This window comes from Embiotoca jacksoni, unplaced genomic scaffold, assembly GCF_022577435.1.
Source record: "Embiotoca jacksoni isolate LCO1_2020_lvr unplaced genomic scaffold, fEmbJac1.0.p SCAF_21, whole genome shotgun sequence".
NCBI classification, from domain to species: domain Eukaryota; kingdom Metazoa; phylum Chordata; class Actinopteri; family Embiotocidae; genus Embiotoca; species Embiotoca jacksoni.
In genome coordinates this window covers 9,559,487-9,576,341 of record NW_027185352.1, presented here as the reverse complement: position 1 = coordinate 9,576,341, position 16,855 = coordinate 9,559,487, and the positions used below count along the sequence as shown (strand labels likewise).

At 42.4% G+C, this 16,855-nt stretch overlaps 1 protein-coding gene across 14 annotated transcripts in view; it reads left to right on the top strand.

The window, feature by feature from the left end:
• nrcama (neuronal cell adhesion molecule a) overlaps window positions 1-16,855 on the top strand; it is a 56,787-nt gene that overhangs the window by 16,751 nt on the left and 23,181 nt on the right. For 12 of the 14 annotated variants that reach the window (XM_069156818.1, XM_069156817.1, XM_069156826.1 and 9 more), the window contains one exon: window positions 7,821-7,871. The gene's annotated coding sequence lies outside the window, so the exon portion shown is untranslated. Of the gene's footprint in view, window positions 1-4,527; window positions 4,680-7,820; window positions 7,872-16,855 lie in introns of all 14 variants that reach the window. The other 2 variants (XM_069156815.1, XM_069156813.1) reach the window with 1 other exon arrangement.

Genomic DNA, 16,855 nt, shown 5'->3' with positions numbered 1-16,855 from the left:
TCACGCAGCTGTGAGGTGCTTCTGTGTCTGGCGTGAGACTGTCAGCCGTAGTAAGAAGCCATTAAAAAAAAAAAAAAAAAAAAATCCCATTTCTTTAATCTCACTTGGTTACAGTCCCAGACAGATGTAACGAGTGTAATATGTGCACTCTTTCACAGAAAGCTTTTGTGCTAGCTCGTCGCTTCCTCGTCCCAGCTTCAAGCCTGAGAACAAGGTTTTTGTTAGGAGTCCTAAATTAATGAGATCACAGAGAAATCCCTCTCCGATGGTGTTACTAATATTAGGAGGCCTCAATCCTTTCTGCCTTCCTCTCTGTTGGGTCGAAGACATGCGGTCAATATTGGGCATCTCCCAGGCATCCTATAGGTCCATACCTTAGCTGTTTGCACACCCCTTGTCAACGGGGCTTTTGTTCTCATTCCCACTGTTCTCCTTCTCATCGCCCTCCACTCATTTCCCCTCTCATTGCTTTCCTCTGCATCTGTCTCCATCTTTGCTTTCACTTACATCCCTTTTGTGTAGTTGCCGGAGATAAGATGGTCTCCAGGGAGCCGGCTGCAAGAGTTTTTCAGCATGTTCCTGACATGTTGTGTCACTGACGGCCGAGTCGTGCTCCGTGAGGTTCTCCACGCTGACACGAGTTTGACCTTTGTACAGCCTGGTATCTTTTGTTGGGTATTGCTTCACATCTTTTTGCAGAAGGTGGTAGCGTACTGTTTTTTATATTTATATTTCAGATACTTTAGAACCAATATATTTTTGTAAAATAACCGCTGTTGAGCGGTTTTCTTTGGAAGTGTTCATAAAACTTCTTTTCCTGTTTTAGTTTACTTTTTAAATTCGCGATAGGGGAATCTGGACTGATCTTTGGGTGACCGGTTGGTTGAAAGATTGCTTGCATGTTACGGGTTGTTGAAGGAGATATTTTTGTCGGCTGTCATATTTGCATGTTTCTGCTGTTCACACTGCGACATCTGATCTCATAGCGTCACGCAATTTTACCTGCAAAGTTCCAGAGCCTGTTGGCAACGTGTTCTTCTTCTCCTTATGCTGCTAAATGGCAGCTAGCGAACAGCTTTTGTGTGCATTACCGCCACCTTCTGACGGGAGTGACGTATTACAAAATAAGGAACAATGATAATTACGGATACTCATGGATTTCTTTTATATTTAAAATACTATTCGAATGTTTAAACATGACGTATCCCTAGTATAACATGTACAGTATCAGTGAATAAATACATTCAGTTTGATATGCTGTTAGGCTGGGCAATATATCAACATCATAACACATATTGTGACATGAGACTAGGTATTGTCAGTCTTTGGATACTTTAATATTGTGACATGGCATTCATTTTTTTCTTTTCTGGGTTTTAGCGATGTCATTTCCTGAACTTATCAGACTGTTTTAACTGTGCTATTATTTGCCTTTACCCACTTAGTAACTAGATTCAAATGTTATATATATTAAAAAAAAAAAAAAATCCTATCAGCCAGCTGTAATGTGAAGGTATGTTTCCACAGACTTGTTCTTGATTGTACTTTTATTGAGATAAGATGAATATAACAGCTGTTATCTCTTGTGAAGTGCCACTGAGTTGTAAATGTTCTGTAAATGGAGCCCTATGTTGGGAGGGTCCTATATGTAGGAGTGCATGTTTGTGTTAAATTCGGTTTTATAGCCTTTGGGAGCCCCCCCCCCCCCACTCCCCCCACCTCCCGGCACAGCTGGCAGAAATCTAGAAATTAACATAGAAATCAAACTCTCTGGCAGGCCTCTCTCTCACTGTGACTGATTGAACGTTGTCGGGCATCATGTGTGGAGGTATTTCATCTGCATTGATGGTGGCCAAACAGCACGTCTTTTTCAGTCATCTTGCAAATCACTTCTTTTTTTTTTTTTTTTCCTACAGTCGGTGTGTTTGTTCTTCTGTTGCTCCAGACCTCCCACTCTTCAGCTCATCACTGTCATGTTTCGTCTCACTCCCCCCCTCTCCCCCTCTCCCTTCCTCTCTCTCACTTTAATACACTCTTTCTGCTGTAGCTTTGAAAATGAGTCTGATGATTGGATCCAATCCCCAGAGAGCTCATACTTGGACATTTTTACAATATGCTCCCCTTCAGTAGGAGAAAGCTTAGCGGAGGATCAGCAGCAGAGGAATGCTACTTCCCACTGTTCCTTAATCTTGACTTTTCTTTCCTGCTCCGTTATCTGTGTGTCCGTGTGACATTCTTGATGACTCCATTGTGTGCACTGTATGGTGTTGAGTGGGAACAGCGAGGATGGGAGAAGTGTCTCTTTAACCTCTGGAGGGAAGAAAAAACTTCCAGGAGGCAGTAAATCTCTCTGATTAAACCCAGCTCTCTTGGACTGCTCCTTTTGTGTAGGACTGGACTGTGTGTGCTGTCTGTCATCTGGAGGATGCTCCCAGACTGTTAAAATTAAAAAAAAAAAAAACCTGGGTATAGTCATGGTAACCAACCCTCCCTCTTAGTCTGTCTCAACACACACACACAAACATTAAAAGGGAATGTGTGGTGGAGACTTCAAAAGCAGCTGGAAAGGCCAAGATGACACTGGCATGTGACATTTGTCAAAGTAACCAGACCTTAAGAAAGAGTGGATTTTCCCCTAATTTATCATTTTCATCAGCGTGGACGTCCTAAACTGTAAACTCTTTTCAGAGCTGTGAAAAGTACTTGGTATGCCAGTGCAAGAAGACAGTGAAGTCAGGAAGGCTTTGAAGTACTGCATGACTTGAGTTTTAATTTTATTTGCTGATCTGAAGGTCCAACCCCTGAAAGCGTCAAACGGGAACTATCAAAGTGGAATATTCAGTATTGAATATCACGGACTGGTTAAACACAGCCATCAAAAACTGCAGCAGTTTCACACAAAACTGTGCATTTACTTATCGATGTCAGATTGGTGTGTTTTGGCTTTTAAAAAAAAAAAAATGCAAAAACATTTTTAATTTCTCTTTGCCCGAGGGAGTGATGTGTCTATACGACACAATGACACGGTGCACTAAACTCAACCTGGCAACCATTTTAATTAGGTCATTTGTCATTTTCTGTGACTATAGGAACATGTAGACAGATGTCGACATACACACACACACACACACACACACACACACACACACACACACACACACACACACACACACACACACACACACACACACACACACACACACACACAGAGAAATGAATAACCGAGGCCTGCCCAAAAGCCTCATCGTGCACAGATGGTATGTCTGATCCCGAACAAAACAAACCTTTAGGCTCCTACAGACAGACAGTTGTCGCTGCTGTCTACATATCTGACATCCAGTCACTGTGGATACGTGTCTGTTTTTCTTAAACTGAGAGGTGGATTTAAAAGCCTGCAAGCCTTTCTCTTTGTCGATGTGGGGCTGTTGGTGTAAAACAAAAATGTTGCCCATATACAGTAGCTTTTGTGTTTCCTGCTGTTTGTACGGGTCAGCTGGTGTTTGGACATCAAACGTGACCAAGTCAGACTTCATCACTCGGGTTTAAGCAATACCTCGCACTACTTCCTCTGTCATGGGTGGGCGAGAACGGTCAGAGAAAATATGACGGAGCCTTTTAGACAGCTCCTGCTATTATTGTATTAGTAATAGTAGAGTTGGCACCAGGTTCCTAATTAACAAATGGGAGACATGGCTGTTTAAATGTAACTTTCCTTAACAATAAAGCCAGTAAGAGCATTAAAGGCTACAGAAGACAGCAGACAGGAAAGAAATTCTCACGTTATATAACGTTACAGCTACAGTACAAGATAAAAAAAAAAAAAAAAAAGATAATTGTTTGTTTCTCTTATTTGCAAAGATTTATGATCGTGTATGTGTTGTATGAGTGTATGTGTTTAACCTTCTTCTGAAAGGAGTAAATTAAGATTTCACTCTTGAGTTTAGGCCCTAATGAATTCATGATGATCATAAAATCACTGTGTTCATATACCAAAACTGCATATTGTATCTACTTGTAGAAATCCTGAGATTGGAATGTATTATGATGACTTTCAAGCATATTTTTATGCCTTTAAGCAGGTGTAACGACATTTTAGATCCAAAAAGTTGGAGGTCTACTTCGGACTTACTTCTAAATGTTCTGCATAAACCCTTTTCTGGCCATTTTCCAGCCCCACAATAACTCATGAACAGAAGGGGGAAGTCTTTACATTCTTGATCTTGATATTTCACATTTGGTCAGATGCTCTATTGTTGACACTAATCTTGGGTGTTCACCATGAAACTTTGCTGATTGTATAAGTCTCTGCTGTCAGCTTGAAATTGATATCAAGAAATTTGGGATTACATGTTAGCTGCCAATGACCATCTCAAGCCACATTAAAAACGATGTCTGCCCGCATTTATTGGGGTTGTTACTAGTACATGTGTTTATTCTTATGTGTGTGTGTGTGTGTGTGTGTGTGTGTGTGTGTGTGTGTGTGTGTGTGTGTGTGTGTGTGTGTGTGTGTGTGTAATACTGTTTCAGAATCAGATGACGTTGAGGTGGGTCGGGAGGCCAGGCGGTCAAAGCCGTGTGTGTTTATTGCGCTTTTCAGGCAGCTGCTACAGTCGCTGATTGTTGAGGCCCCTTCGCCTGAAGGATTACGACATACACACAAATTTCTATTCATGTCTGGGGTGAGTTATATTTTTTCACAGTCCCCCCTTTCTACCACCCACAAACCAAAAATATTCAAACACATGCAGCTCACTGGCTCCCCGTGGATCCATAAACTCAGGAAGCTAATTGAAACGGGAGATAGATAGTAAATCAAAGTGGTATTGCAGCAGGCCTTGGGACACGCAGCTTTCCTCATCACAAGTAATGATCACTCTGTCGGCAGTATAAGGACATACAGAGAAACGGTGGCCTTTATCTCCACAGCTTACGTTCCCATTCACACTGTTGTCATGGAGATATTTTAGTTTCTTGCCGAGATCTATTTTTACTTCCTGAATTCTTCTGAAGGTTAATCAAACAAATTCAAAACATTTGGTCCGTATGCACTGCTGTAATGTGACACTTTTGAGCGCAGTGCTTGCTAATTAACTCCTCTGCTGTCTTTTTCGACTAATAATACCAATAAGTTTTGTTCAAAATGCAGTCAATATGGGCTGGAATCAATATATTTCACTCTGTGTCTGTGCACATCAAAAAGCTGGTAGCTTCACACTTTTAGCTGATGCATTTTTCAGCTCTCGCGGTGGTCAGTTACAAAAAAAAATTAACAGTCTTCCACACATTTTGTATATGTTGCATTGTGTCTCGTGAATTGTATTTGGTAGTACTGTTCACACACCTTTAACAGGTGCACCTGCTATTTGGATCACAAATGATGTAGTTTCTCTGTTTTGTTTCTAGTTTGCAGCTGATATCTGGACCTCTTTGGATAACATTTGATCCATATTTAGATCTTAGAGAAGTGTGACCAGTGTTTGAATAGATACGAGTATGTCACCTTAGAAAAAGAGGGAGACCACATCATTTTTTGTGGCACAGATAAAGTTATCAATAAATAAGGGCTGCAAAAGGGGGAACAACTAACCCAGCGCTATCCAAAGGAACTGCTTACCGGCGCCTCTAAAGCTCACTATATTAACATGCAATGTCTTACTGATTTCATTTGTCAATCTGGCAAAATTGCCATTTTACACACCATATTTGTCCAGATTAAAACAAGATGCTAAGATAAACTAACATGCTGCAGGTCTTGGGTTGATCATCGTCTCGCATCAATAGACCCATCTCCACCGTGGAGAAATGATCTGGCTGCACCAATATATCATCCTGACATCGGAGGGGGAAGGGGGGGGGGGGGGTGCGCTCTGACTTCGGACCAGTCACAAATGTTAGAATACAGCGATGGTGCACTTGGTAATTATTGTTGGAGGGAACATTTGCACGTGGAGAGACGAGCCTTGGCATTAACACTGGCTACATCCTCGACAACTGTAACACACAGGTAGTGGAGGGGAAGGAAAATGTCGACTGAAATAGTCAACCAGTGGCACGTTTATAACAACATTTTACATCCGCTGAGTCAGGCCAGGCTGATAGTTCACGTACGGGCATAAGAACATCCCCCTGAAGGAAGTAATTACATGTGTTACCCATAATGTTGAACTACTGTATTTCTTTGAGAGAGACTGCATTCGTCGTTGCTGCATGGCAACCTTCTCTTGTCTCTTCTTTTGTCTCCATGGTAACGTCCTAGCGCATGGGGTCAGCTGTGCTAGGTTTGCTCTTCTGCCACCTCCCAGCTCTCCTCCTCTCTCTTCTTATACCTTGTCTCCAGCCCCACTCCCCCCCCACTCCCCCACTCCCCCCTTTCTGCGCTGTGATGATGAAGCGCTTTTAGATTTGCCACTTAATAATACATGTTTCTGGACCCTCCTCTTTATTTTTTCATGTTTGTTCTCTCTCTCTCTCTCTCTCTCTCTCTCTCTCTCTGACACTCTTGTTTCCATCGACCTCTCTGCATCTCCTGCCACAGTTTTCTGATGTCTTGGTGCATTCCTGTCTCCATTCATTAACATCTCAGACCCCCCCCCCCTCTCTCTCTTTCCTCATCTGTGTCTGCCCCCTCTTGTCTCAGTTCAGTTTGGTTCAGTTCTGCTGAGATAACATCAATGCAGCCGAGTTCAAATCAGATCTGTTCATGTTATATAATTCATTTAATTCAACCTGAAACAATATAGATTATTCAATCAGTACATTTTCATTTGACTTCAGTTCAGGTCGACTTAAATTCGGGGTCAATTTAATATTATGGGGCTGATATTGCACATTAAAAAAAAAAAATCTCCCCCTCTCCCTCTGTGTACATCGTTCTGCTTTCATGGTAACGGGTCATGGTGATGTGTTGGGCTGGGTCACTGGAGTTTCGCAGGGAGCTCAGTGGAGAATCCCCCCCCCCCCCCCCCCACCACCACCACCCTTTTTTACGTCACCTGATATATTCAAACAGCTCAACCACGGCCTATTAATGGCTACTCATATAAACCACCATCGTTCTCGTCTGAGCTAACTACCGTTTTAATGGCTTCACCTCTAAATGGACTGGCGTTCTTTGTCTGTCACATTTGTTTTGCTAATGTGAGATGAATAGAGAGTCTCTCTGGAGATTAGGATAATGCATTCGCGGTCACGAAGGGAAGCCTGTTGGGGGGGGCACCATGTATGTCTGTGTCTGTCAGTGGGTAACCTTTCATTTGTGTGTTCCCTGCTGGAGGTAAAAGTAATAAAACTGACGGGGGTGGGGTGGGGGGTGGGGGGGGGGTTGGTTATTGATTGAGGGGCCTCGTGTTCAGCCTGACACAGTCATTTACTGGCTATTCCCAGGCGGATGTGTCCATGTACTTGTGTGGTGCTTGTGTGTGACACTGGCCTTGTAAGATGAAGTAATTGAAGTCTGTTAGCTTTGAGGACTAAATAAATCCCTTTGTCAGTTTTTTTTTTTTCATTACCTGCATTTGGTTGCTTTCATGAGAATAACTTGTTTTCAAAGGGATGCTGGTCCTTGTTTACGTAAATAAAAGCTGTGATAGACTTTGACTAAACATTTCTTAGCCAAATGAATTGTAATAACAAAATCACTGCTACATGAAGTCAGACTGGACATAATGTAGTTCTTGCATAGCTTTTATAATGTTTTGTTTTTCTTTTCTGGTGGACACTTTATTTGCTAATCCTTCATAATAGTCAAGAGTGTACACCGTTTTTCTAATCTTGGCTACAAACAACCCCATTCATGTATATTTTCCTCTTCTTTGTTGCAGGTTTGAAGATCCATCTGAAGACAGACAGCTGCTGAGATTTAATCCCCTCGGGTGAGTTAAAATTGTCTGAGTCTACTTTCAGTGCTCTGCGATTATCCTGTTTTTGGTAACACCCAATTTCTTTTGAAATGTTGATTTTGATACTGTTGTGTTCATTGGTATCAGCTCAGGGTACAACCAACACCATCTGCATACAGTACAAAGGCTTCAATGACAACAAAACCTGCTTATAAAGAGCCTTCTCTCATTCATAATGCCATTGCAGCTGGTTCATTGTTGCTTCTTAAGTTCTATGTGTTTACACTGATGATACCGAATGTGCCAGCCAGCTTTTCCTGCTGGGTTTTAAGGTTGTGATCAAATTCCTGACATGTTTTGTGTTTTAACACCAATTTTTCCTGATGTCTTGTCTGGTCTAGTGCATTTCATCTTGTGTATTATTAATGCATTTTATCTCGATAAAAAAAGCTTCTGTTGTGTTATGTTCAGTATCACCCTGAGGGGATTATTACAATCTAGTTAGATTCAATTATCTACTAAATAGTCCTACATTAGATCTGTTTCTGACAGAGCTACAAAATATTGTTGTGTTTGCACATGAAATAACTTTTTGAGGACGTCCTAAGCTTTTCAAATTGTGGCTGTACTTCAAATAAGAAAGGTCAGTCAGCATGGATGAAAAGTGCTGAGTGTTGAAGCGTGACTCGCTGCTGGCAGTGACTGATTTATACCCTTTGCAGTCTTGGCTGTGGCCTGTTGTATCTGCAGTATGTTCAGTCAACAGTCAGTTAGATAGCCAAGAACTGTACATTAACGTTGTTGTAACTTCTGTGTGGCTGAGGTTGAAGTTGTTTAGGCTAGGTTTATTATGTGGATTTAAAAATAGGGAATTTTCATATTTACAACGACAGTCATTTTAAAATATAGAGTACTTCTGCACTCACATATACAAGTGTTGCTACACACAGTGGTTATCCATGGATGTAAATCACACAATAAATATGTTATAAGGAATATAATATAAGGCATGCATTAACAAACACATGACCAGCCACTAACACACAGCACGCTGCATCCACCTTGTAGAAAAGCCATGAAACATATTTGTCAGCAGGGAGCAATAGTCGGAGTAAGTCGAGCACGCTCAGCAGCAGAGTATTACATAACACATCACTACAGTGTTTCTACCTTCCATTACTCTCATTGTTACCTGAACAGTCCCTGGAGAGCACTCTACTATATTACACTGAGCCATAATTTTAACAGTGAGTCATTATCACAGCAGTTTATTTTACTGAAAAGATGTCATGGAAAAGTGGTTTAAATTCAGTTAATGTAGGACGTGATGATGGATATCCTCTTCTCTCCCTGCCCTCCTCCAGCTTCCTCTCTCCTCCTGTCCACCCGTCTCGATGAGTAATCCTGATGAACAGATGGGTGGAGGAGAAAAAAAGAAGGGCATGCCAGCTTGTTGCGCTGCTATAACACTGTCAATCAGTCCCCTCCCCCTCTCACCTCCTGCCCCCCTTCCCATCACGCCGTTTGTACTCTTGTCAACATTTCAGCCTCCTTTGCCTCAGTGTTCCTCTCCTCATTGTCTCTCCTTTCATCATTTTTATTCTGATATTTGGCTCTCCCAGCCCTAATGGCAGCTCATTCTCATACCAGAAACGACCCCTTCCAGAAAAAAATGCGTGAATTTCACGTGTGCAAAAACTCATGTCATCACACGTGACCACATGACACATGTGGAACATGTATCTTGCCCATAGGAAACATGCTTTTGGGACATTTTCATGGTGTAATGTGTGAAGCCCATTTAGATTCCCTAGCGAAAACCTTTCCACATATTTTCCCCATGTTACTATATGTTGCCACATGTGGTGATCATGTGTCACACACATGGGTCTCGTGTGGAAACGTGCGTGTTAACGGAGGAAGTCAGGTGACGTAATATGAAGAGTGACAAAGTCTGCGTATGGGGGCAAACACAGGACCCTGTGGTCATAGGACCCTAAGGTCAACGGTGGCCTATTTGAACATAAATGTATTTCACGCGGGTAACATAGTTTATGTCATGTACCTATGTACGATGTAAGATGCATGTGCACTGCTACATGTTATTGCGGTTGAAATCGACTGGTTGTGTGATTTTTGGTACGAGGACGTGTTGCCGATTCTGTTTTCGGTCGGCCCATTGATCGGCCTGACAACGTGACTGTCCATGTGACCATCCACCACCACCACGGCAACCACATACACGGGAAACTTAGCCATACAGGTTTAACAGTCCTGCCTCGAAGGATAAAACACAGTCGCATAGAAAAGCATAGAGCCACACACAGTAACTCATGTCACAGTAAAGCCCAGAGTCACGCACCAAGGCCACGTGCATCTCTCTGCTCGTCAATAACTTTTACCTAGCAATAACACCCAGGGAATACAAATGAGACTTGGCTCGTTTACAAGCCCAGCTGGATTTATGTGTCCACTGTCACATTGTCACACTGTATCAGAATGAGACTGACTATTGATTTCAGGTCCTTTTATTCGACATGCACGCTCTATGCCCGCTGCATTTCAAACACACTTTTTTTTCCACAACTCGCACAGTCCCACCTGGGAGCTGCACACACCGCAAACGGTCTTCTTCAGCCGGTGCCTCGTACAGTGGATCTTTACCAGTGAGCTACGAATTGTCTCTGTTTAAATATAATTCAGTTTTATTAGCATCTATTTAGGGTTTGAGAGTTAAAAAGCTGGCGCTGGTACACATTTTATACATATATGTAGAGTAGACCACTGGAGGTACTAGACTCGGTCAATTATGCACTGATGATGTCAGTTTGGAGACAAATACACTGGTTAGATAAGATGTCTGGATTTACTATGTTAAAATACATGACTGAAAAGACAGCAGTTGTTGGAGGAATGAATATTAGTAGGACTGATTTATTTGTACAGAATTGTGTTAGGTTTAAAACATTTCACTGATTATTGGTCAACTCGGAGAGGATCTTATGTATGTTTGTGGCAATAATTGACATTTATAATCAATTTATGAATGCAGGGAGTATATATGCTGTAAATTGATTGGCTATCAAATTCTGTTGTTACATGTCAAGATTTTATGAGGGGTACTGAGCATCACTTGCTCTACCTGTCACGCACCATCACACACACACACACACACACACACACACACACACACACACACACACACACACACACACACACACACACACACACAGAGAAAGAAAATGACTTATGGATTGAGCCACAGCATGGCCCTCAGCTCTGGCTGAGCCCATGGCTTTTGATGAGATAACCTTAGACAGGCGAGACATGCACTCAGATACACACACACACACACACACACACACACACACACACACACACACACACACACACACACACACACACACACACAATTCATGTGTGCACATGGGCGCGCACACACTAATTTGTGCACATGGGTACACACCTACCCAAACAAGCCGCGGGCAGCCAACAAACCGCCTGGCAAAATGTCCAAATGTCCATTTGTCCAGATATCACAGTGTTATAATTGGATGCAGCTAATTTTAATGGCAGCTATCGTCATGGATTTTAATAAGTTACACATGGACGAGTCCTCTGCTTTGTTTTAAAGCAACTATCATCTTCAAACCCATTTCCGGTTTTATCTTTTAACGTGTAAAAAAACAAGTTTTTTGTTGTTGTGACCTCTTCCTTTTTGTTTTAAAATGCAGCAGTTTCTTGTAGTCCTTTGTCAGGCAGAGTGAATGAGACCTTCAGAGGTGTCCCAGCTTCCTATTTTCTCACCTTCTTAGAATTTTTTTTTTTTTTACAGGAACATGCCTGAAGCAAAGCTGTCAGGATTCACTCCATGCCAAGAAAGGACTGCTCACATTCCCTGAATAGAAAAGAAGGGGAAAAGGAAATAACAATAAGACTCTTTTTTTTTTTTTTTTCCAGGGTCAAGTTATTCCTATCAGGGACTTTGGAGGGCTTAGGGAATCATGGGAATTCACTGCAGTAGGTTCAATTTTCAAGAAGTTATGGGGGAAAGGTCAGCAGATCATCAGCTCATACAACTTTCATACAGGAGCCATTTTACAATGTGGCATCCCTGTTGAATCATAGTTACGTGCTGTTCCCTGAAGCTTTAAATGTCAGTGTCAATGTCAGATGTATGATGTAATGATGCTCATACATCAGTATCATTAAATAACACTTTTAATCCCCAGCCAAACTATCCAACCAGTGTTCATCCCAGGTTGGGAGAAGGGTGGCAGAGCCGGGTCAGCTGATGCTCCCTGACCCATTCAGATGCACCACTGATGAGGGCACAAAATGTCATTTTAAGCCAAAACGAAGACAGCTGAGACCAAATGTCACATGTTTCAGCAGCTCGTGTGCCAAGTGCATGTAATGACGATCAAATGTAATGCTTGTGGTGGTCAGTAATGCTACCAAATCACATTTCGGAGCCCTCAGATGTAGTTTAATGGTTTTTTTTTTTCATTGTTATTCACCTTCAATGAGAGCCTGGCTAAATGTTAAAAAGAAGGTTATGGATTAGGAAAACACAAATGAAAATATGACCATACTTCCAAAACCCCACCCACATCACACCACCAGTTTATTACTACGTTTACATTTGCCATTTTGCACAAATTTGCTGACGTGTATATTTTATAGATATGCAAATTACACTGTCCCTTGCCTGTGATGAATCTTGTTTTTCGGATCGAGCAAAACTGGTTAGAAATGCATTTTCAAATTAATATTGTATGAGTTTGAAAAACCAGGTCACGTACATGTAAATAGTCTCCATCATTACAGAGGTACCCGGTGGCGCTGTGGTCACATCTTTTATTTCCGTAGGTGTCACCTTGTGCCCTAAAACACCCCCTGCCATTTCAGCATTATCCCAGTGGTAAACAACAAGGAAGAGGACAATAGCTCCCACGGGTCAGTGTTCGAGGTGTGGATGGGGGCAGCCGTGGCCCGGCGCATGCTGACCATCAGCACTTCACAAAGCCTCAGAGTAAAGCAGGCGCTGGGGGATTCTGCGGATGGTGCTAGAATAGCTGACCCTAAAAGGGAAGGCCCTATGTGTGTGTGTGTGTGTGTGTGTGTGTGTGTGTGTGTGTGTGTGTGAGATAGTTGTGATCTGGTGGCTGTGGGTGATCCGGTTTGGGGGCTATTGGAGACAAAGGGCCTGCCAGTTTTGTCTTTTCATTGTAAAGAAGTGGTGTTAGCGGAGTGAAAGCGCCTCTTACATTAACTTCCAGTGTGGCAGACCAGCTTCTGATGGAGTCAGCAGTAAATCATGAGCCTCTCTAAAAGCAACTCTACCCTTTTGACGAGTTGCTGGTTCCGATTTTGACAAGAAAACCAAGGTAGAAGTAAGGCATGCTGGAGTGAGCAAGTTTATGTGGAGCATATAATATCTGCCCTGATTAAAAAGTAATCAAGTATACAAACTGATCAGTGGAGGATTATCTTTGGTGCATGCTGTGTAAACATTTTCCTGGAAAGTAATACAGTAATCAGTAATACAAGTATACCATTACCTCACCCTCTATAGAAGTTATTGTATTTTTTACAATGAACTCCACACCTCAACCGTGCATTTGCCAGTGTCTAATATCTGTTTGACAGAAAACACACCTTCTCTAACACCCTGCATGGCTTCACTTTAGCTTTGTTTCCATTGCTCATATAAAGTCTCTACTTACCCTCCAAGCTAAGAAAAGTGCAACCTTATCTGTCTTTTGTGCGAGGCGTAAATGTAAACAATACTTAAGTCTATAAGACGATATGCTACACACGTGAATAGAATATCAAAGTGGATTTGTGCGGCAGTGCTACCTGTTGTTTTCTTCTTTCCACATCAAAAAGTCCAGTTGAGGCTTTGTCCCAAAGGGGCATTTTCTCACCTTTGTTAGTAGTAGATTGTCTGGCTGGTGTGTGTTTGTCGGGCAGGCAGAAATAGACAGAGCCAATAAAGTTATCAAATTGACAGATACAGAGACGGAGACTGAGAGTAGCTTGACGTTTCCTAGTCGGGGTCAGGCCTTTTCTAAGATGTTTACACAGAGGACTGGCCGCTTAGTGCGTCTCTCATGGTATGCGATACATCTGTCTGGTATCCGTTGGCTGTGCTTTCATTTTACATTCCCTCTGCACAGAAACTGGAAGAAGCATTTTTGAGTTCAAAGACTGCACCAAATGTCTTACAGCCTTGCAACTTTGTGAACGTAGCACAACAGATATAGAACATTTAGCTGCTTAAAAGTAGAATATCAAACTCAGGAGGTGATGGGGACAGAAATCTGAGTTTAAGGAGAATGAACGTAGGACTTTAATTCATCAGGTGGCCAGAAACATGAATCCAGTTTGTCATTTGAGTGTAAAAGTTGATTGTTTACGCTGTTGCTAAGTGTGCAAAAGTTGACCAAAAAAAGTTCTGTTCAGTTTTTTTTTTTTTACTATAGCAGTACCGCTGGGTAATGCTTCTTTTATAAAAAAGAAAAAAAGAAAAAGGAATATTCCCTGTTAGAGTGACACTACAGTAGGATCCACTTTCCAGTGCAGGATCAGTTGTGAAAGTACAGCGAGACATTGAGGTAAATTTCTATCCTCAGGCACTTGCTGCACAAAGGCAATTGTTCAGTGTTGTAAGCAAATGATCTCTGTGTGGTCTGCACTGCTTTTGTATTCGCTTACAGGAAGTGGTCTCTCCTCCTTTTTATTTTTCCAATGTTTTTTCAGTAGCGCGATAGCTGGAGATTTTCGTCGCAGCTACTGGTATTATTTCAGTTTAGTTTTTGTCACGGTTTCATGGGTGTTTTTGAAGAAGTTCACATGCGCATTCCCCTTCTGGAAACCCAGGATGGATGAACAAAATGCAATTTCTGCTTTCTCGAATACCAGCGGTTAAGTTGCAGTGGTTTGCGGTTGACGTTTTGGCTGCATTTCATTTCTACCTTCCGTTTCCACCTCACATTCTAGTGACCAGGTTATCGGAGACACTCAAATCACAAGAGGGCCACTGCAGTTCAGTACAGTGCGTCTCGATGCATGAACTGACTGGCTCCACAAAAGAGTGAAATATTGTCCTGAGAGACTGCAAGTTTTACTTTACAAACTGTCATACTGGTATCATTTCTGTATTAGTAGTGATGTATCCGTGTACTAAGTTGCAGACGAGGGAGCGTGCACGCCAGTCCAGCCTGGCTGAAAGCAGTCTGACTCAGTCTATTGTCTCAGAAATATCTCTGTCATCGTGATTTGATGTGACTGCAGATGATTGTGTCCCCCCCCCCCCCCCCCCCCCCCTCTAATTCTCTTCCTGCTTCCCTTGTCCTCCTCCCTCATCTGTCTAGTCAGGCTGTCGTCCCTCAGTGTGACTGAAGGCTATGCAGTGACCAACTTAGCAAGTTGCTTCTAGGTTTGCAAACTCGGCGGCAGAGAGACTGTTGGGTTTGTGTCAGCTTTCCTCATGTCATTTTATGTCATTTTAGAAATGTTGATGCTGAATACAGTGATCGCTTTTACCTAGGTTCATTTTAGTGAGTAAACCTGAGTTCAATGTCTTGGTCAAAAATACTGAATCCACACAAATGGCAAAAATTGGAACCGTTTGTTTTCGCAGGGTTTGAACCTGTCATCTCTCTGACAAGTCAGCATGTCACCCAAGGAGAAAGAAGGTTAAAAAAAAAAATAGGCTCTCGTGTGTGCTGAATATCAAGCTACTCCTCGAAGCCAGTTAGCTTAGCACAATAGCTAGACGGGAAATGGTTATCAAATTAAGATAATTCATCTCAAGCTTCCCCAAACCTTTTCTTTAGGCTGCAATGTTTTTACTGTGAAGAGCTGCCACACGCACTCGCACGCAATCAGCTCGGTCAAAATACACAAAGCAAACGAGGGAATAGGTCTAGGCTGAAGGTCGGTGTGTGGTGTGCATAGCAATCGGCATACTGGTGGATTACATTTAGGAATGCACTTGGGGTGCAACCTCACCTGTGAATAAAATGGTTGTTTTTTTTGTGCTCACGGTATATATGTTGTTGTGCTGCAGTGAAATATTGACTCACCTGTTAATGAAGACTCCGAGTATATCATTACAAACTCACACTATTAAGATTGAAAGGGTGACAGCAGTGTGAGGATATAGCGGTTTGCATTGACTTTTTGAGGGGTACATATATAAGATATCTGCCATCAGGATCCAATAAGATGTCCCTTTACAACATGTGCTGAAGACGTTCCTGTTCAGTCCGCAGAAAAAAAAAAAAAAAAAAAGAGTGTCAAATTCTCTAAATGCTCGAAATCTACTGTAACATGTACACACGAGTAAGATCGATGTGACAACCCGACTGCGTCACGCTCGTGGGCTTAGTTTAAGAAAGAGTTGCAAAACACAAAGTGACACATTGAAATAGAGGAGGGAAGACAGAAAGCGAGTGAAAGATCGAGGCAGGACGGAAAGGCAGAGCTTCAGGGGGACTCTTTTGACCTCTGGGCTTTGACCCCTGAGTCAGTAGGAAGAGGATGAGAGATGACCTGCCCAATAGCCAGATTCACCCCACTCATCCTCCTCCGTTGAGTCCTCTTTGTTGTCATCGTCTGTGGTTTTCTTGTTTGTAGCCTGTGAGAAAATGAGCAACGAGAAATCATTTTTTGCCCATTTAGCTTCAGGAAGAATGGAAGGCTGTGCACGTATGTGTGCGTAATTGCGCTTTTGGGACTATCTTTGGATGATATTGCTGCCAGACAAATGTCTTCCGCCACACTGCACAGTACAGCCTCACGGCGTCGCCTTTACCTCTGAAACATTTCACTCAACAGGCGCCGTAAACGCATGAACCTATTCGCCGTCGACCGTGCACCAAACAGGTATGAGAGAGTGTTTGTCCTCAACGCTTAAAGGTTAAAAGTTCACTTCTATAGCGCGTGATCAGGCAAACCGCGCGCTGCATTACCAACGTGAACATCTAAGCGATGGGCCAGTTAACAGC